Source organism: Ornithodoros turicata, chromosome 6 (assembly GCF_037126465.1).
Source record: "Ornithodoros turicata isolate Travis chromosome 6, ASM3712646v1, whole genome shotgun sequence".
NCBI lineage: Eukaryota > Metazoa > Arthropoda > Arachnida > Ixodida > Argasidae > Ornithodoros > Ornithodoros turicata.
This window is the reverse complement of record NC_088206.1, coordinates 56,040,903-56,067,458: the sequence shown is the minus strand read 5'-3', so window position 1 is coordinate 56,067,458 and position 26,556 is coordinate 56,040,903. Positions and strand designations below refer to the sequence as shown.

At 45.7% G+C, this 26,556-nt stretch overlaps 1 protein-coding gene across 2 annotated transcripts in view; it reads left to right on the top strand.

Annotated features, from left to right (window-relative positions):
• The first annotated feature begins 4,914 nt into the window (after positions 1-4,914).
• Positions 4,915-26,556, top strand: part of LOC135398085 (protein hunchback-like) — a 32,067-nt gene continuing 10,425 nt past the window's right edge. Inside the window, exon 1 of one of the 2 annotated variants that reach the window (XM_064629517.1) lies at positions 4,915-4,994. The gene's annotated coding sequence lies outside the window, so the exon portion shown is untranslated. Of the gene's footprint in view, positions 4,995-20,747; positions 20,947-26,556 lie in introns of those variants that run through there. The other variant, XM_064629515.1, reaches the window with a different exon arrangement.

The following is a 26,556-nucleotide window of genomic DNA, read 5'->3' as shown; positions in this document are numbered from 1 at the left end:
TCCACATTGATACGATTGATACTGACACCCTCGTCTCCCTCTCACCTACAATTTCGTACACCCAAAAAGGCAGCGTCCCGTTTCAGGAAATCCTCGTTTAAGCCTCACACTTCTAATTATATGGAGGGACCGTACCTCACTTTTTTTTTCTTCTTTCGATATCTGCGCGCTACATAAAACCTAGAGCATAACTCGATAGATGGCGGTATGGATCGACGAAAAAAAAAAAGAAAGAAAAATGGCATACGGTAGAGAAGAAAAAAGTTTCAACGTTGTTACGTAAAGTATAACCGACGCAAATCCCCACTGTGCGCGTAATCGCGTATACGATATATTGTTGTATCAATTTTCAGGGTCGAACCCCACCCCGTGGAGTAATTTTGGCTCGGTACAGAGTATACACTGTGTATAAGTGTGGTGCCCGCTGACCCCGATCCGTGTTTCTTTTTTGATGGGGAAATGACAGGAACGACGTTATAAATTGACAGCTGTCAAAATAAGACAGACTTAGGTCTGTTAAACTTTTTCTTTTTTTCTCGATATCGGTTTGATGTGGGAAACGTTCGTTTGCGGGATCCGTAGAGGAAAACGACATGTAAATTGGAGTTTCGAACGTGGAAATATAAACCGGATTCGTTCGGTATATAGTTGAGTAAGGCAGCTGTGTGAGAGGACCGTATTTCATGTATGCGGTATACACGTGGGAATGTGCATCTTCAACGAGATTTTGTTGCTCTGGTTTCGTTTGAAACAGAAGAAAAATATGGTGAGGTTGACTGCCTACATTGGGGACACTTACCGTGTAGTCACACGAACGACATCCTCACGGAAGATTCTAGTGGAAGAAAAAGCGAAAACACTGTTCACGTAGACAAAGTTCCGCCCCGTGTTATGTTGAGCATTCACACGGTGCCGGAATATCGGGAGTGGCGCATACTGCGCACTTAGCAGATGACACCGTCAGCGTCTTTCCCTCTCGTCTGCTACGGAATATCTTGTGGCTGTGTCGCAGGATTCGCCCCACAGTTAGCAGTGCACGTGAAAACACGACGTTGAGCGCTCATGTGACAACAGAAAGCTTTGACGTTTTTCGCATCTTCCGCTGGAATATTCTGAGGAATGTCGCTCGTGTGAATACACGGTTAGGGTAGCGGGTTTCGCCGCAGGATTTCTAGGAAGACGTATGTTCCACGAGAATCCTGAGGAAGAAACAGCTATAGGAACAGAGTAGAACGCAATTTTGCCGACAAAAGGCTGGCCAGTCACTGAGTACTTTCTTCTTGATGTCAAGAGGCCCGTTGACGTATCTGTCCAACGGACTATGTAGCACCCCACGACTCGTTGTGTATTCCGCTCGCAGCTGAGCATGTGTGCTGGGTGTCCTCTGGCCCTCTACATGGGGTGCGGTCTGGTGCGGTGGCTCTATCCTGAAACGGTGCGGGAATATGCGTGTCCAATTGAAGCATTCTGTCGGACGTAGGTCTATGATGGTATGGTATGGCTCTTGATGGTATTCCGTGTGTGAGTTGCCGACCCATCCTACACTCTATGAAATCGAAAAAAAGAAGTAAAATGGGGAGTAATTGCAGCTTCCATAGTCCCCTAGATTGCAATTACTCCCCATTTTAGTCCTCTCATCCCGAAATTTACTCCCCAGGACTGCAAATAGTCACTGAACTTCGCAAATTATCTCCTGAATGCAACAGTCCATCATACGTAAATACGTGCTCTTCGTGAACTTGGTGGAATAAGACTATATAACTTACCTAACTTAGCAATTTTCCACCCACACTGAGGAAAAAATAGTTTGAGGTTCTTTCTCGCGATATTGTGCCATGTATCACTCGACATATCACGGTCGACGAGTATGCAACTCATGCACATGAATTGTGTACCTATGGGACTCTTAAAACGGAGCGTGAAATGCAGTCCCCATTCTGTGACGTTCATTAGTCCCATGCACTTACTCCGTAAAGGGACTAATTTTTGTGGCAATGCATTTAGTCCCCAGAAAGACTAAAATTACTCTTTTTTTTTTCTTACGGAGTGTATTTAGCAGTGACGGCGGTTCCCTCACGTTCCACCAATCGCTTATTATGAGTCGACTTCGCAGAAGGCCTGGAACACATTTCGCGTCGGACCTGGTGAAGTAAATTCGCTAATGTGGGCGCATATGAGCTGGTGAGGGCAAGGCTGTCAGCCGCTTCGTTGCCACGGATGCCCGCATGATCCTGCACTCATTGTAGCCGGGTGTCGGACCCGTTGTCGACAGCTTCGGTGTATACGCTGTGACGCTGTTTTGTACCACAGGTGAAAGGCACTTGGTTTCTTTCGCTGTGCGAAGCGTGATAAGGCCACTTTTGGAGTCACTCGGAACTCGACCCAGGAGTCACTAGCTAGTACAGTAGCTTCATACTGTATTTTCGGCTATATTTCACATGTGTATTCCTGAAATACCTCACGTCATAGTCCTGTAGCTGCTTATTGTTATTGTTTCATGCTGTATGACGCCTAGAATCTCATATAATTCTGCTGCAGTGCATGTTTACTAATGTGATATTTTCAAACTACAGCCAGCGATTTATGGACTTGGATCGTTTAATCGAGGTATGGAATGGGGAAGGGGAAGTATCTTGTCCCATATAGGGCACAGCTCATCAGCGAGGGAATTCATATAAATCGAGGGTTCATAATAGAAAACTTAAATTTACTAAATTACTCTTTTAATAGCAATACGGGACGTTTGAAAGGAACAATCTAAATGAATTTTCTTGCGAAAGAAAAATATTTAACAAAGCAGAAGTATGTATAGGCCAGCATTAAAAGAGCACAATGTCGCGTGCAATTATTTCATTACCGCTTGTATAGTGTAAAGGTCGACCCACAAGTTGTGTGTTTTACCGCGTTACGCGCTGGGTAAAGATTAATCCACACACATACGGTCCTGGTCTTTCTTGTGGCGGGCCCAGGCTGTCGAACCGAAAGGTTTTTCGTTCCGGGTTTCGTTTCGGTTCGAAGAAAACGGTTCAGTTCCGGTTCAGCTCCGGAGTAAAAAAATAACGGTTCGAAACCGGTTGAGTTTCACATGGTTTAAGGAGAATTGATTGCAGCGAAAATAATCCCTTTTATTCTGTCGCAACAGGGAGAGGAATAGAGAGACAGGTTAAAAGATCCTACCATGTGACTATAGACAAAAAACAACAAGCCGGTCTCGGCACATTAGTCGAATTTGTCGTGTGACGAATCCTATTATTATTTTTTCACTAACGTCAACATCAACATCGGGCACATTGTTGAAATGTGAGGTTTCTGATGTTTCCTACCTAAACACCGATCGATCGATGCCATGTACGCACTTGAGGTCTTGCGTTAATTACGTACCCTTGAAGGCAAAATAATTCAATTTTCCATTTGAACCGAAAATTTTTTCGAAACCGAAAAACCATATTTTCGGTTTCCCTTCGGTGCATAAAATTTTGTTTCGGTCTTCGTTCCATTCCGGTTCTCCAAAAGTAACGTTTTTTTTTTTTAAAGTTTTAGTTTCTTTTTTTTATTCAGGTTTTTGGTACGCTACGAAACCCTGGGCGGGCCAGGTGCGGTTTCGTTGTTATAAGTGTCAGCGGGGTCGAAGACTATAGGCCCATGTCAACCTCAAGTGTATACGCCGATCGCGCTCGTTTTGAAGACCGTTCATGCCGTGAGCAATGAAGCTTCTGACTTGCGTATACATAAACATAAAGCATAACTGAGTTCCGGTCACCATGGTCTCTGAAGCGTTCTGGTCAACCAATTGGATTGGAAGGATCGGAGGGAAAACACCTTTTCATCTGCTGAAACTGGGGTAGGTTGCGTACCTTTCAACGTTCTTGTATACGGAAGTTGGAACCCACAAGAAGAACTGGATGTTGCGTTCGACGCATCGGTGAAGACCTTCACGGTGCATTCACAAGAGTGGCATCGCCATGGAGTATTCTAGTGGAAGAAAAAGCAAAACACTGCTCACGGGGTATATGTTGAGCATTCGCGCGGTTCCGGAATATCGGGAATGGAGTATATACTGCGCACGTAGCCGTCGCAGGGGCGAATTTAAAGAGGGGGTGGGCGACCGCCCCCCCCCCCCATACGGCAGTGTTCCCTATGTAAAAACCCTATCTCCTGGATGATGCTGTGCCGCAAAGCACGAAATTTCCTTAAGACCCCCCCCCCCCCCCCCCAACATGACAGACCCTTAAATCCGCCCCTGCACGTAGCAGACGATCGGGTCTGCGTCTTTTCCTGTGTCGTCTGCTATACGGACCATCTTGTGGCAGCGCCGCACACAGTTAGCAGACGTCACATACTTAACGGACGAAACAGATCAAACATAACGTTGAGCGCTCGCTTACGTGACTACAGAAAGCTATGACTTTTTTCGCGTGTTCCGCCGGGGTACGTCGCTCGCGTGAATGCGCTGCGCTGTCCTGTGCTACTGTCTATACCTCTTGGCTTTCTTCTGAGACCTTTTTCTTCCCACCGGTTCTTTTTGGCAATCTCAAAGGCGACGGGGGAGAGGTGGTTTAGAGGCGAGAGTAAAGTTTATATAAACTCTTTTTGCAGTTCCACGAATTCCACCGGTGCTTTCTTAGGATCTGGATATTTCGGTGTCGTCGGGACACAGCCGATATTTTTGAGCCACTACCAAGCGCGCGCCGCATTTGTCTCTCTGCTTTTTTGCAGCCCGTCCTTTTGAATGCCACTGTTGTGGGCGACATTCTATAAAAAAGCTTCCCCGCACTCCTTTTTGTTTTGCGTCGGCGCTTTTGTTGCTCCGTTCTTTTTTTGGCCTTCATTCTCACGTTCTCTTTAATGCCCCCAAGCAGCTTTCTATTTTGTGAAGGCTACGAATGAAGAAAATAACGGGCATGTTAGCAGCTTGCAGAAGACCTGTGTTCTGGAAGCGGTCCGTGCTCGTGTCGCCCGCGTCGGAGCCACAAGATTGGATAGTGTTGGTTCAGGTGAGTCAAGAGCGTGTACATACACATGCGGTCGTCTTATCTTTTATGTACTTGAGGGGAGGCCCCATACGACGGTGTACTAACTAACAGAGGATACAACCACCAAGCAATCGAGGATAAGCATTGTTCCTCGATTGCGCGGTCGACATGACAATCCTTTGTGCGGCGTCACAAAGCCGAAAGGCGTCTGTGCCCGACATTAGTTACTTTAAAGATCAGCTCCTAACAGAGCCGACACAATGTATTGAAAGTGTGAGTGCATAGGGTGGACGTGGAAGTTTAAAACGCGGAAGTTTCTATTTTTGTTGTTGTTTGTTTTCCTTCGTTTTGTTGTTGTTGGTCTTAGAGGGAAGACCTAACGAAATGAAGCAACAGCACTGGTAAGCATGGCAGCCAACCCCCATGTGCTTGAACTTTCAGTACATTGTGCTGTTTGGATTAGCTTTTGGTAGACGCTTATCCCTGTTTGACGTGCGAGATAAAATCTCGTTGTCATGGTGGAAGCGATCGTTTAATTCACATGATTGTCGGGGTAATATTAGAACTTGTAATTTGAATTGATGGTTTGGTGGTGTTCTTCCTAAAAGTTTTGGTATTAATTGGTCATTAATGTTGACGTAATAGCAGCGGTTTATCCAGAATCCCAAGCACGTGGGGGGCATCATTATTACAGTTACGTCATAACAGCTTAACGTATCACTACTGACTGCGACATGTGTCTAAGGCTGAAATAGCAAGGGCCCCCGGGTGCGCAGTTACAAAAGTTAGGGGGAGGGGGTGTCACCAAATATTTGGGGGGTGTTAGGGGTGACGTGTAGGAGGTCTGGATAAATCAATGTATACTAGCAAAAGAAAAAGAAGAAAAGAAAGGACTATATTTCACTGGGTCACTCTATCTTGTCATACAACACTGTCCTTTCCTCTTTTCTCTGTTCGTAAGTTTGCCGTATAGTTTGTTAGTTAGTTGTACGTTTATGTATAGTTGAAAAGTTATTCCTATGTGTAAGGACTACAGAAGTGACGCCTAAAAGGACGCTTGCGTACCTCCAGCTCGCGCTAGCCTTGGAAGATTGGGAGGAGAATTTCCCGTGTATACATGCCGCACGAGCATACGCTACATCACGCGCGGACGGTATACAGAGGGAGCGCATGCGTAGAGCAGGAATTTTTACTCATCTGGTGCTCTTGTTTTTACCATGCACAGAACAAAAACTCTCGGCACTTCGTGATCTGCAAAGCAGGGCGGGGATTAGCATTACGATCGTGGACGCAAACTGTTGAGACGTTGGTTACGGGAACAACATATACGCACATTACTCCTGTATACAATGGCGCACAACCAAAGGCAGTTCTAGTTATCGGGTACAGTTGAAGGGCATATATAGCCAAACAGATTCGAGACCAGTTAACTGGCTACTACTCTGAAAAAAATGTATGCCCCTTGAAGATGACGTGAACTTTCGCAATGGTGTGTAAAGAAACGCTAGAAGGGAATAGGACCTGCCATTACCAGCTGTAATAATGCAGTTAATGTATAAGGTGCCCCGTGACCTTAATGCATGTAATGTCAGACAGTTCCGAGCAGAGCTTGCAGACATAACCGTCCCTGCACTGAATTTAGAAGTTTCAAGTTTCTCGATTGCAGGAATGGTACATATGCCCGCGAGCAGTGTCATGTCTATAGTATATCTATACCATACCGCCTTCCTTTTTGTTGCTGTTTGTTGCTGTTTTTCTTCTGTCCTTCTGTTCTTTTCCACCATACTCCTTGTTTGTGTGTTTTTTACTCGTCTTTTATCGACCAGTGAGTGTCTGCTTCCCCACAACCTTGGGGGCTTCCTTAATTGGTGCGAGGGGGATTTTCCCGTCTGCTCACCCTTTTTCTGGCGATATCCGCTTGCTAGACGTCTGCTAGACGTCGTCTGCTCCTCTATATCCCACCCCCATCCTTCCGCGTGCTCCCGCGGCCCTCTGTCTGCCGCGTGGTGTGGATATACAACACCCCTATTCCATGCCGCCAGGAGACATTTGTCAGGATTCCTATCTTTATTGCACTCCGGAATATCCTTGTTTTGGGGGTTGTCGGGAGGTGATTTCAGTGGGTGGGACGGATTTGCCTGTCTCTTGCTTCGGATATTCGTGTATTTTCGCGATGGTATAGATAAAATAATGATAAAATAAAATAATATTAATAAAATAAAACTCGCCAAGTCACATTTGTGACTTTTTTTCACAGCTCCCACCACAGTCGCTTTTGTGGAAATAAATATTATTATTATTAAAATAACGCGGGCAAAACAACACCGCAAACGTGAGCAGAAATACACACACAACAGGACTACAGTAACGAGCGCATAAAACAACGCACACTGAACAGAAGAAAAAAAGGCAGAAGATTATTGATAAAACCGCTAAAACCCTAGTGCAAAGGGAACACAGTAAAAAAGGACGGACGACACAGCACTAACTGGCAAATCACAGATTTAATTAGCAGATTTTACTGTGTTCCCCTTGCACTAGGGTTTTAGCGGTTTTTTCTAGAGCACCAAACTGGGCTGTACAGCCCCCCCCCCCCCCAAAAAAAAAGGGCTGTACAGCCCATTTTTTACACTTTTTGACTATTGATAACCTTCTAAGATACGAACGCAGTTCGCAGTGTGCGGACTATATATTCTAGAGACTTGCAAATCGAAACACTGTTATTGCATTCTGCCAATTGCATTCTGCCAAGTTGCAATATTATATACATTCATTTTGATAAAAGCGCCGAAAAACAGACAAAGTTAGGGATCAAACACGCATGAATGAAAGGAAAATTACACATGATTTACGAAACTTACTGGTATGCCTCTTTTTCTCTTTTTTTTTTTTATGTATGTAGATCTTTATGTATCTCACTTTAAACTGAAATGACCTAACGAGGACGCGTCATGGAAGGACGCGGGTTCGACTTGTCTCTTATAAAGGTCCGAATATCTGTTGCTCCTTCAAAATATCGTGCGCGGTTCTATTGCCCGTTCTCGAGAGTGGTAGAGACAGAACGAACAATTAATAACAATAATATTACCCAGATACCAGTGTACTGAGGCCTCGCTATAACCCTATATGATATCACTCCCCATATCTGTCCTATAGAAATATACACTTTCCTCGACACACAAAAACGGGTACGCGTGCAAAAATATCATGTGGGCACAAAAATCGATCTGTTGATACATTCTTCGAACTTTTTCGTCCTCTCCCAAGCCCTTCATTCTACGATCCCCTCTCGCCCACGTTGCCCAAACCCCTTTCACGTGATGTGAGGGACAGGAGGGCTTCCCCTTGCACTGAAGCTCCAGGGATTCCTCTGGATGGATGGATCAATCACTGTCTCTGTTGTACTCGCGGCCCTCAGCGTTTTCTATGCAGTGTTTGGTCACTGAGGGTTTTCTAATATGCCCTTGCAAATAGTAATAATAATTATTACGTTGTTGTTTATTGTTTCGCTCTGTGACATGAGTGCACAGTGCAAGAAAGAAATAAGAGTAATTTGGGGGCAATTACAGCTTGCAGTCGCCTAAAATGCAATTACTAACAGTTGTTTCAATGCGTCCACAGTTCCTAAAATGGCGACAGCAACTTCCTTTCACGACTGGGTGTTCTCAGGAGATTTAACAGCTGACGTCACCCGTCTGATATGAATAACTAGAGAAAATAAGAATATAATTATGGAGTAAAATCATATCAAAACAAATCTCATTTTCAACAACAAAAGCTGCTTTCTCTCTCTCTTTTTATATGTTTGTGGGGCGACAATCAAAAAAGGAAACGATCAGCTTCATCGTCTGCACCCTCCCCCGTTCTGCTTCGCCTCTTCCAGGGTAATTACTGAACAAACACAGCACGACCCGTTCTCTTTCCTGCAAATGCTTCCAGGACGTCACATTAGTTCTACTAATCGCTATGCGTTGATACGCCGGCATATGTATCGTTCAGCACAGACAGAGCAGATCCAGACAACGTGCTGCACATGCACCTACAACAACAACCGTCCCCGGTAAGGTATTTCCGGAAGGCGCCCACCAAGGGCACTATGACCGGATATCAGTAACGGCCATCTTAACGGTTACATATTGGCATAGCGGAAACACGCGCAAATCCAGCCCCATGACGACCCTGGCAACCCTGTGCATCCATCGGTCTCTTCCAAAATCACCCGTGCTCCGTCTTTTCCGGCAACACATGTCTCCGCGCGTGCCGCGGAGAAACCCGAAACCGAAATCTCACGAACGGAACAAGAAAGTTCGTCTACCGGTCAACGAACGGCTTCGAAAATGTGCAAACCGGGCAACGAACTCTTCAGCTCGATATAGTAACGGGAGAAAAGGGCCTAAACCCCACGACAACTTCCTTCGGGAAAGGGAGAAAAAAAGGGAGACACGAGCGCCACGCGCGCAAAATTCGCGCGACGCGCGTTTCTAAAATAGCAGACGACGAAAAAGAAGCAGCTCCCCAAAGGGAAGCGAAAGGAGACGCGCACGAGCAAAAGATGCCGCGCGTGCGTCCGGCACACGCGACTTGTGATTGGGCAGTGTGGGAAGCGATGAGCGAATGGGAGTAAGGCGCGTGCGTCGCCTAGCAACCGCGAACGCCAATCGGGATGAGGGTGTGGATGCATGGGCTGTGGCCGGTCTGAGGCATGGCTGTCGGCACAAGGTCGGGAACTCCCACCGCGCGCCGGTCGCAGTTTTTTGCGGCAGTTGCGGGGAGTGTTTTTTTCCTGTTGCCTCGGCGCGTGTGGTGAAGAGTTTTTGAGTATGCGGTCAGGGTGTAAAGAAGAGAAAGTGGCAAAGTGTCGGTGGCAGCGCTCAATTCGAGAGGTAAGGACACCACTGCGTGGTCCCTTCTATGGTTGATTTCTTTTTCCTATCCTTTTTCTTTGTATTTTTTAGCAGTCTACAGTTCTGATTTCGAGTCCTCCCGATTGCGCAATCGCTCAAACTTCAAAGTAGTTTGCGGTGCACTCTATACTGGAGGCTTTTTTTTTTTTTTAGCCACAGTTTTTGTGAATCAGCGTGTTGCCGTTGAACGCCGTCAAGTTAATTCTCAGGTTCGAGAAGATGATGTATGGGATTGCAACTTTACGTCTGCATACAAACGTTTGCAAGCCACACCATATCTGTGGAAACCGGAACGTTGCCACTATTGAGGAACTGTCGAACTCAATAATCATTGACCTCTCGCTCAACGGACATACGTGATCAGTGGGGACCATAAACTGGTTAATTAATCGTGACAATTTCATTTTGTTCCGAAGCCCTTTCTCTCCCGTCTGTTATGTTTGAAATAGGCATAATCCAACTCGGTTCTGTTCCTATATACCAGCGGTTGTTAGTTATGCAATGCCACGTCTATGGAAAGCCCACTTTTCCATACGTGTTGGCTACGTCGCAAATGTCATGCTATCATGCCTGCCTTTGTTCAATTCCCCCATGTGAGGACATCCATGAATCGGAAATAGACCTGAAGATATATGAAGATATGATTTTCGATGTTTTCTCACCCTCGTATTTTATAATACTGACATTTCAACGAGGAAGTTACACACGCAATAGTAAACACGCATTGAGCTTCCACACATGAAGCGTTAACATCGTGCGACAGGGGCACAGTTTTACAATACTACAATGTTTCGTTGGAATATTCTGCTGGAATTGGAATACTCTATTGGACGATATTCACTGTTCTGTTGGAATTATTCTATTGGTAATACAATTGGTATTGGTATTACAATATTCACTATTCTATTGGACAAGGGAAATATTCTATTGTAATCTGGGAATGCGAGTGCATTAGCTCTTGGCAGTATAGCTTCAAGAACACGCTAAAGACTGGGAGGTGCTGGGTGCGAATACTCCCATCGGCTGTGCTAGTTTGTCCTAGCTCGACAGACTTTCCGGGCGGATGTCATCACAGTTCCTCGTGAAGTCAGCCCAGGACGCATAGTACACTCTTAAAAATGAACTTCACCACATAGCCACGCTCCTAGCCAACCATAATCTCGAATGACATCGTTATTTGCCGTCATTTGTTGAACACCGGAGGCGTACGCCTTTTTTGTGACAATTATGAACAGCATAAGCGTCACAAAAAAGGCGTACGCCTCCCGTTTTCAACAAATCAGGGCAGATAACGACATCATTCGAGATGTTGGTTGGCTAGGAGCGTGCTATGCGGTGAAGTTCATTTTTAAGAGTGCAGCCGCTCCTGTCTCATCCGCCATCTGTACGCCACTCATGGCCAAATTTGCATCGCGGTGCACACACGGAATCAATGAAACCAACAAAAACATGATTTTGTTGCTGTTCACTTTCGCACAGAAGGCGCAAAGTTACTGCGTTTGATACGTAGAACGTCGAATGGGTCCTGTTGGTAGGACATCGTGAAATTAAATGTGCTAAAACCACAGACGAAGAGACAAATAACGCTATCTGTGTATGTTCTCGTCTCTTCGTCTGGCTTTAGCGCTTTCAATTCCATGTTGCTTTTTGATATTTTTGTACGCAGTACCGGGCACAATACTATTCGATAAAACACTAATAAAATACTAAATGAATGAAAGGACAAATAAGAGGATCCGATAGGACACGGCGCTACCCTCAAGAGAATTAGGTCAACAACACGGTATTCCGCACGGCGGTTGATTGTATCTCATTTAGGCCAATGTCCCATTACGGTCAAAAGTCTCACTACGCCCAATGATTATTTTTATTATTTATTAATACTGTGGGCCCTACCGAGCCGATACAGGAGAGCCACATGTTCAATTATGCAACAAAGCACACACGGATAACATATCAGTACATCAAGAAAACGCTTTAAACATCCGTATACACACAATTCTTCCCAATATTTCCACATGCTACACTACGCTCAAACTCTCAGCTCGGTCAAAGGTGTTCTTATCGCGTTCGAATGCCTTCTCATCGGCGATTCAAGGATTATTGGGTGTAATGAGATTTTGATGAGGGGAATTTTCTGTATTGCCTAATTGCATATCAAATCATTTAGCTGAAAATTCTAGCGTCTCATCATGACAATTCATGTATCATGAATGGAACCTTCTCCTTTGGCATTGCGTTCGTTTTGTGCGCTGTCAGTTCATTATAACCAACTATATAGTATCCCAATTGTTCATCTCGACACCATTTTTGGGGTCAGTACAGGTCTTGGTTCCCTCAGTATTGTTGCATATTTTTAATGCCGTCAACATTGGAACACATTTTTGTTCCCCGATTTGTTGGTACTCTTTCCATATACTAAAGCAACTAGACACCCCATTAAAACACCTGATGATGAAAGTGCTCCCTTCTGTTATCCCTTTTTTTGGGGGATGCAGGGGGTGCTATATGGAGAAAACGTATTTAGTCTGAAGCCCCTGCACGGACGAAAGCATTGCAAACAAATAGAAAGAGTGAGTGGACCAAAGGGGGAGAATGATGTGCCGTAATGGGAGGGCTAGAAAACGGGTAAGACGAGAGAGAAAGGGGGAAAAGGGGAGAATAAGGGATGAGTCAGACCACGTCCCTTTGACGCTCTCTCTACTCTTGTTTTGCCTGTCCACTGAAGGGTCACTTCTGAGAACCAGAAATATCACTTGTCTGCTGTTTCTCAGTTTTGTTTTATTTTTTACACGTTGCTAAGTACGAAATATGACAGCAGGAGAGATGTATGGCGAGAGGTGCGAAGAGCGATAGACTTCAACTTGTCGTTATCCCACCAACACTTCGGTGGTGGTGGTGGTGGTGGTGGTGGTGGTGGTGGTGGTGAAAGGGTTCGCTGTTCTCAGCCTCACAGATGTGGGCAACGTCACGACTGACGCCCTGGGGAATGTGCGTCCTGGGCCGACTTCTAAGGGAACTGTGCCGACATATATCTGAAGGCGTCTGCGAGGAGGAAAACCCAGGAAAAACCCCACACAGCACAGCCGGCACAGGGATTCTAGCCCGGGTACCTCCCAGTCTCTACGTGACATGGCCAGCACGCTAGCCACTGAGTCACGCAAGCTGGTAACACTTCGGCTGGTGATCCGCAACGAGCTCTTGCGCGAGCCTACCAAAGTGGCTTTGGAGCGCGCGAACTTTAAATATAACGATAACGATCGCTATGTGAAAGTTGAAGATCGATCGGGGCCCGGAGATGACGATGTCGATCGCGGTGATGAGGGTGCTAATTTTATCTCGCAATATTTAATATGTATTGGCATCAACGCGGTAGTTGATTCACGCGAACTCGCTCCATCTAAGATTTTACGTGTTGTAGCTAGCTTATCCTGCCCTGCAGTGCGCACTTAGATAATGCGCAGCTCGTTGTTCTCATTCTCTAAATGCGGAACGACAACAAGACTAACTTTATTCTGGCGCGTTTATAAGTTCCAAACGTCGCCACACCAGCACTGGATAGTCTCTCGCTTTTGTGTCCTCTTTTGTCCAGTGCTGGTGTGGCGACGTTTGGGACTTATAAACACATGTTCTACGTGCAGCCAAAGAGCTTCGGCTACTTTTCTTCCCTTTATTCTGGTGTGTGTGATTGGGGTGATTCATCACCACATCGATGCATAAAAAGTCACTAAACATTAAGAAAATAATATTTGTTGTTTCAGTTTATTTATTTATTTAGTTTGACTCGCAATATTTTTCGGGTAACTGAGCTCTCATAAACATTCTGACACATCCGCTGTGATAATGTTCCAGATAAAGCGGAACAATTTCGGGATCTGCCGTTTGGATTTTTTCTAACCGATCTATGTTTCTTTTCTTTCTTTCTTTTTTTTTCTCTCTCTCTCTATCTCTCTTTAATTTGCTACTATGTCGCCAGCAGGTTCGGCTCACCTAACTTGGAGTCGAAGAGATCGCCCATATTTTCGCCGTATTAGCTCCTCTCTGTTTAGTCCCAAGTATATACGTAATGTGCGAAACTCGCTTCATACAACAGCATTTCATTATGCGCTCAGCATGTATACTTATGGGCAGTTAAGGAGAGTGGGGGCTCGCACCCGTCGATGACCATAAAGGACGGCATACGACGAATGACCCGAAAAAGTCGTTCCCAACGCCCGGTCACGTGTGGGGAAGAACAACTTCCTCAATGTAACCAATCAAACCGACTCGCTGAGCGCACGCGATGAAAACCTACTTCTTTTTTCTTCTTCTGCATTTCAGAGCACTCCCCCATGACGCAGGAAGGTCGCCAAAAACCTATGATTTTGCGCCCTCATGTCCTGCTTTGTGCCTTTTTTTAGACAGCGTCTTTATTATCACATTTTATTTCTTTTTGTAGTTTCACGCCAACATTTTCGGTTACATCGTAATTTCCCTCGTCCGCCCCCATAATGGCTTTTTGCTGCCTTGACTCTGTGTGTAGAAGTTGGCTTTTTATTATTTTCTGACTGGCAACAGTGAAGCATAGTGCGTATGCGTGACCTTCACGTGTCTGGTGTGCAGGGCACCTGGGCGCACGTACAGAGAAGTGATTATGTTTGAGCTCGCTTCTTGTTCTGCTTTGGGAACCGAGCGTCGACTGCTTCGGGATGTTTAGTTTCTTCCTCCAGCCTTTCCCTTTAATTCCTTTCGATAGTCTGTTACAGTTTATTGGTATTTCTGATTCCGCGCGAAAAACAGCAATCACACACAAAAGATCTTACTTTTTAATTATTTTGCTTAGTTGGACAACAACATACGTGTATATGCGAAGTCGCTCACCATGATACAGCATGTCTAAGCATGCGAATGAAGTTCAAAATTCAAGTTCAAATAGGTATCTTTATTCAGAAGTGGATGAAAAACAGAATAATAAATGGGACTGTGAGGGTCTGGCCTGTTATACAGTCTCCTATAGTAAAATTACACACACTTTCAAAACACATGGGTAAAAAAAAAATCAGAATGCAAAAATTGTCCTGTGGGGCACATGTCTAATACACATGATTTGCTAAAATTGGAGCACATTGAAACTTAGGTACAGAGTACGTATTATCAATCTAGAAAGATACGTGAAGGCCCACACATTGCTCTCGCTCTTACTGTCGAAGTACGAGGACCATAGCTCACACCGAACGTGCCGGGTCTACCGGGTCAAGGAGGTAAGGCGCCCGATGCAAGACGCTCATGAGATACCATGAAGGGTGTTGGTTGCTTAAGACCGCAGGACGGTGGCCATGGAAGTTGGAACCCGCTAAGGAGTGTGTAACAACTCACCTGCCGAAGCAACTAGCTCCGAAAATGGATGGCGCTCTAGTGTCGAGCATATCCTCGGCCGCTGCCGGCAAAGAGTTCTCTTTGAATAAGCCGCAGCGAGTAGGAGGGTCGCCGTGGTGTGCGTTGAAGGTGTCGGGCGTGAGCCCGCCTGGAGCCGCCGCTGGTGCAGATCTTGGTGGTAGTAGCAAATACTCAAGTGAGACCCTTGAGGACTGAAGTGAGCATGAGCGCTTCGTGGACTTTGCGCTTCGGTTGCTCTTGCTTCACTTTGAGAATATGCGCTGCTGTCTCAACGCACACGGTCTACTGCCAAAGCATACAGTATGAAATTTTACACGAGCGTGATATCCCGAACCTCGCTCCAATCGTCTCCGTGTTTGAGGCGCCCAGAGGATCGTTCCAATAGCGTCCAATGTTTAAAAAAAAAAAATTTTTTTTTCGATTGATAGACAGTTTTACTGCTTTTATTTCGAACTTTTTTTTTCTCTGTTTATAATTTACGCCCTCAAAAATCTTACGCCCGGGGAGCCGCCCCTACGCCCCCCCCTCCCCTCAGGCTACGCCATTGCTTTGAAAGGAACTTCCTCAAGCACTCATTCAGTTATTGTAGTCTTGTACACGAAATATTTTACTGAAAAGCAAGGTTGACGTTACGGTTTTGTCATTGTTTAGTTTTGTCAGGGAGCCAGGATAATCCGGAGATTGCGCCCGAATTCTCTCGGCGAGTGCCGAGTACCGACGCACGCGAGCCAAGGCAGAAACAACTTGCGCCTCCTGTGGGCACATCGCGTCATTGCGTCCAGCCAATAAATGTTGCCCAAACAATTTTTTCATCTGGTCAGATTAGCCACTCTTTCTGGATCATGATACGACAGGAACAAAGCTACAAACACCACCTCCCGCGTGGCATAGTGGTTAGGGTGACTGCTTTCCAAGCCGAGACATGGGAGGTGATGCGGGTTCGAATCCCCGCACCGGCTGGGCTGTCTGGGATTTTCCCTGGGTTTTCAGGCAGCCTTTCCAGACCAATGTCCTTACAGTTCCACCTGAAGTCGGCCCAGGACGCATAATAACCCCCTCTGTCTGAGTGATAACTGGTAACAGTAGTGAATCACTACTGTTACCAGTTATCACTCTTGCGCTGTTATTATTTGATTGATTGCTATTTTCGTTATTCTCATAGCAACCCATTACATAATCGCAACATTCAGTGATACAGTGATGTACATTGCACGCTTGAATGTTTTGGTTAGTAATATTCATTTGCCACATTCGTCTTTTAGATGCTGTGTTCGATCCAATTCAGCCAACGCTGATGTCGAAAGTTATATCAGGCAGAATCTATTTGATCAGCAGCCCCGTATAAATGCCGGCTCGGTTATTGGTACGTTCTACTTTGTCGAGTGTTTCGGTCGAAACATTCAAATAGAAGGAGCTCCATCGACCGCAACAACAAATTGCTGAATGAAGAACTACGCGTCCCTGAAACGTGCCGGCACTAAAGAGATCAAGCTATGGAATCAGCCCTTATTAAACTTTAGACAGCCATTCTCAGCTACATTTTTTTATGGGGGGTGGGGTTACTATGCGTCCTGGGCCGACTTCAGGGGGAACTGTGCCAACATGGGTGTACCTCGAAATATGATCGAAATCCCCCGTTGCATGGAAACAAACATTATTTGACTATATAAAATGCACAGTCGCGCGCGGGAAAGTGCCAACAGCGAGCTTAGACTAACCTGGACAGAAAAATGCAAATATCAAATTTGAACTAACGTAATAATAAACTAATCAATGTGGTTTTCCGTCGTGTCTGCCCCGCTAAGCCTAACGGCCCCTAAAATCTGGCTTTCGTTCGCTAAAACGACTTGGACAGCCATCGAAAACCCGTGAATTTGGGTGGTTAAATAGTGATGCCGTGTTTTTAACCACGAAGCAATCGAGCATTATCCTTGATTTTCTTTGATTCGAGAACGGGAACTTCCAGGTCGGGGATTTCGGAACCGGGAATATCGAGGTCAGCTGTCAGCTACAACTGAATGTTGGATTTTAATAGGACGGATTTCCCTGTGAAGGCAGCCGCACTTGTGGTCCTTCACGCTTTACACTGTTATTTTGATGCTTTATTTTAAACGTTCAGAATCATTATAGTGCCGCCGGACGTATAAAGCCATGCGATAGCCCCCAGAAATCCGGAACATGGTTGGTGCATGCACATCCGCTAGTCTAGCCCAAAGCTATATGGCTCATTTTTGACAAAAATATCTAGCTTGACAACGGAAAGTCTGCTGGGGAAGTGATAACGTTATCAGTGCAAACCCGGTTTCAAGGCGAAAGCGCGGGTTGTTTGTCCGCCTTGTCGGGTTCACAAGGACCCTTTTCGGAAACCTTTTTCTTTTTTCTTTTCTTCGGGCTGTAATCTGTTTTTGGGGCGGAAACTGCTTCGGAGTTTGCTCTCATTTTTGTCGCCAACCGGAGTTCGAAGTTCACCCTAAAGGGGGTTCCAAAGTATGTGTGTGTGGTAAAACTGTCACCGATATGGAGCAGTGCGAGGGCATTGAGAGTCGGTGGAAAGCAAAGAGGAGCTTTTAAAGCCTTTCTGCGTGCAAAGTCGAGCGTTTTGTGGTGTGGATGACTCATAAAACTTGTTCCGGGAAAACTGAAGTGGTAAACAGGCTTAGAGTTATCCGTTGCTCAGTGGTCATGACCTTTTGCGTGTAAAATGGGCGGAGGGATTCCATGCTGGTCTATAATTCGTGGCTTTACGGCTACGGTCACACACCGGGAAAGTCAGTCAAAGCGAGTGTAGCCAAGGTCGTGCCGAAGACTGGGAGGTGGTGGGTTCGAATCCTACCGCCGGCAGTGCTGTCTGAGGTTTTCCCCGGGTTTTCCGAAGACTTTCCAGACGAATGTCGGCACAGTTCCACCTGAAGTCGGCCCAGGACGTGCACTAACCCCCCACCCCGTCACCCATGCACTCCTTCCTGTTGTCCTCTCTCGATCTCTCCTCGTCTGTACGCCGCTCATAGCCATAGTTTGCTTCGCGGCGCTTATATCGAACTACCAAAAGATTTTCTGCACTACAACGACCAGTAGAGTTCGCCATTCATTTACGGAGCGCCACCGAGATTTGTGCTACAAGGCGTGGGAAAAAAAGGAGGAGGAAAACGTTTTGACGAAAGACACAAAGCAAGGTCTAATATAAACAATCACCGAAGACGTCGGAAAGTCGGAAGGCAGAGTGAATGGACACTAAAGACGCATTCCGTATGTTTCTGCCCAAACGGACAGGCATACATGTATTTTCTTTCAATCCACAGACGGGAGAGGGGCGCACACTAGCTTGTGCATAACGATTAAATTGGATAAACAACCTAGATACACGATAGGGGAAATTGGATTGTTTCTGTGTTGTCCTTGTCTTTGATTCCGCAGACGTCGTCTTTTCTCCTACATTATCTGTTCGTTTCTGACCCACCTAACGTACGCGCAAAGCGAGGACCTCGATATTCCCGGTTCCGAAATCCCCGATCTCGAAATTCACGTTCGCGTTCAAAGAAGAAGTATCAAGGAGAATGCTCGATTGCTTCGTAAGATGATATGCGGTGTTTAAAAACACGACATCACTATTTAACCACTCAAATTCATGGGTGTTCGATTGTCTGGCCAAGTCGTTTTTGGCGAACGAAAGCCACATTTCAGCGGTCGTTAGGCTTAGCAGGGCGGACACGACGGAACAGCACGTTGGTTAGTTTATTATTAGCTTAGTCCAAGTTCGGTGTTTGCATTTCCATATCCAGGTTAGTCTAAGTTCGCTGTTGACAGTTTCTCGCGCGCGAATGTGCATTTTATAGTCAGATAACATTTATTTACGGTAGTCTATTTTGCAACGGGGATTTCATTAAAAGACGTAGGCCACACCGGCAGCACAACAGGATAAAAGCAAGACCTAAAATACAGTAAGTGTTAACGTTTCGGGGCCTATCTAGGCCTCATGCTGCCGGTGTGGCCCACGTATTTTAATAAATGTCTATCCCCGGTACTAGCGTGCGAGTTTCATTCTGAGACATCCTGTGTCATTCTAATAGAACCGTTAACCGTCTACTAGCCGTTTTTCTTTTCTCTCTCTTCTTTTTCTTCCGCTTGCAAACGGACGTTGAAGAGCCTGCATCGGTCTTTCATTCTTTCTGTTTTAACTTGATGTAGTTGAATAGACCTCCAACGCAGTAAAAAGTGAAAACACGACTCGAGTTATCGCGATTGCCGCCGGAACGCCAAAAGGGGGCGTTTCTGTCGTTAGCTTGAGGTCTGGAAGTCATAGCTACTGCGTTTTTCTTCAGCACGCATTTTATCGAGCAGTCTTTGCTTACATTTCTTCATGTTCAGAGGAGAGGGTTATTTTTTTTTTAGTGTGTGCATTGGTTTACCAATAAGGATTTCTGTTAGTGAGCTTTAGTGCACGTGTACAAAGCCTGCGGTAACTTATCTTGATTAAACGCGTATCAGTGTTGACGAAAAAGTCATCTACTTCGAAGTGCAGTTCGGAGCTGCAGAAAGAAGGGAATAGCAGAGCGTGTCTTGTGCTCTTGAATCGCAGGCGTTATGCATCTTTTCCGAAAGAATTACACCCTCAATTAGCCTAGACTAACATAGCTGAATTGTTCGTCGTTTTTCTATTTCAGGAGAAGAAACATTTGCGACTAACTTTGCTATGAAATGCGCAGTTTAGCTTAACCGTCACGAGAAAGAGAAAGTGCACTTGGGAGAAAATAATTGAACGTGAGTGCTTAAAATAGTACAAAACCTCCTTCACCGGCCATCTGTTGCGTGTGGCTCACTCCTGCTTCATGGAAAATCTCGAATCCTACGTCACCACTCTGTGGGAGGAGAAATAATGGATGGGTTTCGAGGTCAGCTGTAAAAGATCTTACAGGGAAAGTCTTGCAAAGGCAAGGTTAACCCTAAAAAGAATTAGGTCGCGCGTGGCAGGAAAAAAGAAAAAAAGGGAGCACAAGTTGCGTCCTTCCCAAAGAAAATGCTAATATGTAACACTTTCAAACGCACAAAACCAAAACGAACGCGAGAAGAAACGAAACTAGGAACACACTGCCTATTTTTACGTTATTTATTTTTTTCTTGGAGATGATTTTGGTTATCGAGAGATAACGCCAGTTAGCTACGAGTTCCCCAATTGCATGTCGGCTTTTCTTTTATTTCCATTTATTCCTTACGCGCTATCGCGTCAGAGTCACGCCCTTCAAGGTGAGGTCCACACGATTCCCCTATTCCCGTCACCTCTTCTACTTTTCTTTCTCTTTCTCCTTTTTTTAACAGAATGGGAGAGAAGGGGGCAATTAAAGAAAAATGTCTCTCTCCTTGCGCACGTGTTGGCCGACAGGAACAGGAAGTCCAAGTGATTAGCGTTGTCGCCCCCTTCCTTTTTCTTTTTTATTTATCTACGACTTCTTTGTGTCGTTTCTTTGTTTCCGGTTTGTGCGTGTGTGGAAACGCGGGCGCCACGCGTTCTTCTTGTAGCACATCACGTCTCAAGTTACACCACTCCTTGTCGCGGTCCGAGGGACTTTTTTAGTTTCCATTTTTTATTTCCCTCAGATCCCCTTTCGCCTTCTTCTCGGTACCGCGGGGGGGAAAAGATGAGACCCCGGAGGGACTTCTGCGATAATTTCCTGTCGGAGATCAACAAAGCGCTCACGGTGAGCTGGAGTGACACTTATATTTCCTCGTTGACTCTCTTGCTGATCCGTGTATTCACTCGGGCGACACTCCCCGGAATATTCCAGTGGAAGATGCGATAAACGTCATTGTTTTCTGTTGTCTCGTGAACGTGAGCGCTCAACGTCGTGCTTTCACGTGCTCCGTTATCCGTGGGGAATATCCTGAGACATAGCCACAAGATATTCCGTAGCAGACGACAGAAAAGAAAAAAAAAAAAGATGTTGACAGTGTCGTTTGCTAAGTGCGGCACCGTGTGAATGCTCAACCAATGTAACACGCGGCGGGACTTCGGCTCCGTGAGCAGTTTTTGCTTTTTCTTCCACTAGGATATTCCGGTGAGGACATCGCTCGTGTGAATACAGGCTATGAGTCTTGTTTCTTGTATACTTCGGGTTCTGTCTTGTGTCTCCATTTCCCCCCCAAAAAACTCGAGGGAATGTCACCTCATAAATTATAATTTTCTACGTCGCGATGGTGAGACCCTGCAAAAAGCTTCGTCTTCCGCGAAACTTACCTCACTTCCTCTCCAACAAGGAGGACAATATCACATGACTCATCTTCTCACCATCTCTCAGTCATCCTTTCACGTGAACCTTTTTGCAATGGGGTAGGGTCCTGCACTCAACGCAGGGAAACATCCCACATCATCATCATCCATTCATCTATGTTGTTGTTGTTGTTGTTGTCATCTTCTCACACTCATATTTTACACCATCCAGAACATATTGTAAAAGTGCATTCTTTCTTCGCGACGAATTGTTTGTCGCGTGTCCTCCAAAGTCGCGACTTTGACCTTCCCCGAGTCTGTCAGTCGATATGGATAGCGATGATGATAAGTTTTAATGGCGCGTAAGCGGCTACGGCCACCGTTGATGTCGCGCGTGACACGTAGTTACACGAAGTTAAAGGAACAATTTTGTGCAAAAAATTTTCTTCGTCGGATGAAAGATGCTATTACCTTGGCACCTACATAAATGGAACGGGATTCAAGCGTTGCGTCGTTTGGGATTTATGAGCGAAAGAAACCATAGTTCAAGGTTTACCTCTCCTTCTCAAGAAGTGCGACAATGCGGAGAGACCTCGGATTGATCTCCTCAAACTATCTCCCGCGATGATTGGACAAATCATTTGAGGCGGCCAATGAGAGCCCGCTCCGCGGGAGAGGGAAAGCGTACGGTAAATTGCAGTTTCTTTCGCTCATGAATCACGAACGGCGCAACCGATGAATCCCGTTCCTTTTATGGTGGTGTCAAGGTAACGACATCTTTCATTCTGCGAGAAAAATTTTTTGCAAGCCTCTCCAAGGATAAATTTTTGCGTGCCCATTCAAGATATCCTTTTTTTGCATGCCCCTTTAAGAAAAAAATTTGCATGCCCTTTAAGAATTTGTTTCTATCTACAGCGCGCTAGTAGCTCTAGTGCGTTGCCGGAAATCCTTTCTGCAGAGCACAAGCAGCATAACTCTATTCTCTCACCCGCACTCCCACTATACGCGTGAGCACATCAATTTATTCGGAGCTCCACGTGGCTTTGTCGTGCAGTTTTGATACTACGAGGAGTGTCGCCTGACGTATGATCGAACTCGGAAGCGGCACCTCGTCCAATGTTACGCTAAATAAGTGTGAAATACAATTATGTGCATCGATGTGGACCTGCGTTCTACGTACAGCAAAAGGGGTTACAGCGTTACCACGTGGCGATACCGTAACACACCGGTTCTGTCTGGCATCACCTCAGGTGACCCCGCCGTTGAGGCAGCATGGGAGAGGTCACGTGCTTACGATCACCAATGAGAATGGTCGTTAGTGCTTTCTCATCTGACGTCAGAGCTTGACGAGTACGGGTTTTGAAGGAGCACAGTCAGATAACAGACCGCTAAAATGTGGCTTTCGTTCGTTAGAACGACTTGGACAGACATCAAAAACCCGTGAATTTGAGTAGTTAAATAGTGATGTCGTGTTTTTAAACACGGCATATCGTCTTACGAAGCAATGTCCTTGATTTATTTTCCTTGTTTCAAGCTATTGCGATCCCAATGAAGGCTTCTGAGGGATTGGCAGTTCCGTGGGACTGCCCGCCTAGCGCTTGTTGATTGATGCTGCTCTTCGTTTTTATGGCGAGGGCAGTACTATTTTTGAAATGTGATGTTGGCAAGCTTTCGCTTGTCCCATCCTACAGTTGGCAATACAAGATGGGCTCAGAGGTTCTGTGACTCATCTAGTCAGTCAACAATACAATTCGAGAACGTGAATTTCGAGATCGGGGATTTCGCAACCGGAAATAGTGAGGTCCTCCGTCCGCCAATCACGACGTGCTTTGGGCGGCTGTAGCTACGGAGATGGTGGTCGTGGAACTGCTTGCCATAGACGGCCACGCTCAGGCAGGCAACGTCACGACTATCGCAGGGGAGGATCGTGCGTCCTGGGCCGACTTCACAGGGAACTGTGCCGACATTTGTCTTGAAGCGTCGGAGAAAAACCCAAGGAAAACACACAGACAGCACACCCGGCCGGCGTCCGGATTCGACGACGGGTCACCTCCCTCCCTCACCTCACCTCACCTCACCTCCCACATGTACTATCTGAGGTTCCCTGTCTGAGGTGCCCGACAGCCTTTCCAAATGAATATCGGCACACTTCCACCTGAAGTCGGCCCCGGGCGCACACTAACCCGCTGTCTCCCATTCCTTCCTCCATCTGTCCACATCTGTGAGCCGCTCATAGCCAAAGTTGCTTCGCGGCGCTTAACACAAAATAATTCTGTCTTTTATCGATTCCCTGAAGCACGGTATAGAGTACGTACATAATGTAATAAACCGCACATATCAAAAGCGTGTCACAACTCCATTAAAGTCCTCCAACATCTTTCGCAAATTTGTGTGCTCGCTCCTCGCGCGAATCACTTTTCGACCAAATTCTTTCCAAATGCGTAAAAGTATTTTCCACTCGAAAAAAAAAAAAAAAAGCAGTAATCGCCCTCCATTTTGGGCACACACTTCTTTTCCATATTTTTCTCGTTCTAGTCCACTTTGTGCGCATATTTTTCCAAACAGAAGCCCTGGCCAAAGCGGTTGTCCGCATCACTAACGAGCTGGCCTATTATGAACCCCCCTCCTCCTCCCCCACGATCCTCCTCGCGGCCTTGGTGTGACCCCAGCAGCCAACAAAAACATCTTTACGCTCAAAAGTGAAAGCAGCTCAAAAACGCATTGACCAGTTTGACCCATAAGCACAGATTTGCACATAGTATCCTTCCCCTTATTTCCTTTCGCCCCCTTTTCTTAAATTTTTTTAGGGCTCCATTTGTGGGGACTGAAGGGTTGGAAAGGACGCATATGACGACGTCCTGCGCTTGACCAGTGGTCACCCTTTCCCAATCTTCCCTCTTTTTTTTCTTCCTCTTCGACATTTTGCCCTTTCTTTCGTGTTGGTGGCAGTTTTATCTTTTCCCTGCGGTCAGTTGGTCGGGATCTTCTCCCAAGTGCGTTGCTCAGTGGAGTTCGGATCAAGACCTATTGTTTTCCCTTTTTGGCTGTTGGTGAAGGTTTGGCTCGGTTTACGTGCAAGTAAGTTTTGTTGTCTCCGTCCCTTTTTGTTTTGTTTGTCTTTGTTTTGCCCGCCTTTTCGTCACACAGCCTCTGGGTTTGGCAGCTTACACGTATCCACGCCATTTATGAAGTTTATCCTCACTACATTTTTTTTTTATTTGTATGCTTTTTGTTGAGCGAAGAAACGGATATAAGAAATAACGCAACCCAGTCTTGATCAGTTGTTTCTTACCATTTCGCAAACCTCTCTGCGCCGTTTTGTTTCATTTGCACTCGACTTTTGCCCTCCAGAAGTTTTGGGGACATGTGTTTGTTTCTCTTTTAATGAAGCGTCCCGAAATGCGCTTCTTGCGTACGGAAATATTTTTCAAAGTAGATATTTTGGAAGGGTACCCCAATCATGGTGGTGGTGGTGATGACCGTGCTATGCACCAAGGTTTCCGTCACCTTTAGGATTTCCTGTCATCAACAGGCCTCTCCACCCTGCTTTTGATCACCGGAATCCTCATTTCCATCCTTATTTCTCACTATCTACAAATGACACTAGGGCAGCGTCAAGCCTGCTGGCCTGCATCAGCCCCATCTCATCATCATCACTTTATATGTGTATGCATGTGTGTACGTATACGTATGTGTGTGTGTGTGTGTGCGCCCCCGCCTGGTGATGCGAATGACTTTCTTTTCATTTGTCAGTTTTTATCATAAAAGCATTTATGGCCATGACGTGGCAAGGTGCACCAAAGTACTCGAGAACGTCTCAAGCCGTGTCGCTCGTGAACTTGGAAGTAGAGCGTTGGGACCAGGCTCCGAAAGATTTGAATTGAGTGGAAGGATTGTACGAATGCGATGTTGCCAGAATTTATGTTTTCCATGTGACCATATTGCTTATAAGTTCATGTTTTATAGCACTACATGGATGTCCCTTACTAGATGCACGGGACATGTAACACTCCCATGTTCAATACGCGTTGATTCTGTAATCTTATACCTAAGCGGCACCGGGGGTATCCTCTCTTTTTATTCGTTTGACTTTCCCTTTTGGGTTGTCGAATCCTACAGTGGAAATGAATTTCGAGTGGAATAGGGTTTTAGGCGGAAACAGTGGGACTCTAATTACATTTGACTGACTGTTTTAAACTTGACTATCTACAGTCTCATAGTTTGTTTGTTTTAGTAGATAAATGAGACAGACTAGATGCCGAGCGGACGGTTTGCCAGATAAGCGCAATGGAGCATGGAAGAAACTTGCGATAAGATATGTTGACGGTTGCTTACTCACATTAATCATCCGTCTTTTGATATTGCTTTCTCGTTACTTATCGTGTTCTAATCTGTGCAAGCATGGCGTTCCGATAACAAAGCTCTGGTTGTATCTTCCTTTTTTCGTTTTGCTTTCTTCTCGTCTGTCATAAAGTTGAGGGCCAAATATCGATAGGTTTGAACTTCGAGGGCGAAAAGCGTTTCGTTAAATTTCGTTTTGTATTTACTTCACTTTGGTTCCTCGCTCTCTAGATATGTTCTAATGTCAAATTGTCTTGACTTCTAGCATGAGCATGACAGCAAAAATAGGGCGTGTCTCGACTAGTTCACAATTCGCGCACCGTCTGGTCAGAACTGTGGATAAATTCCGTGTTGTGGCTTCCATTGAAACCCGCTTGCTTTCTGCAGCGCTTTTCCGCATTATTCGAAAACAATGAACACCCGTCAAAATCAAAATCCTCACTTCCAACGCCTTTACTAACACCATACTTTCCACACACTATCACATATCATTTGTTTCCATTCTCACCTCGACTCCTTCCGCGAACCCATTGGCTAGCACCACTCATTAAGCTGCGAAGGGCATAATTAAAAGAAGCAGTCTGGCAACGACGTCCACGAAGCAGAGACAGAAACCACATGCCGCACTGTGGAAGTTAAGCAGAAACGGACACGCGCACAAAGTGACCGGTCATAAATTTTGAAGGAGCCCTCCGAAGAAACTGCCCATTGTCCACTCACAACGAATGCATCGCCGTCGCTTTCGAAAAAATAAAAAAGA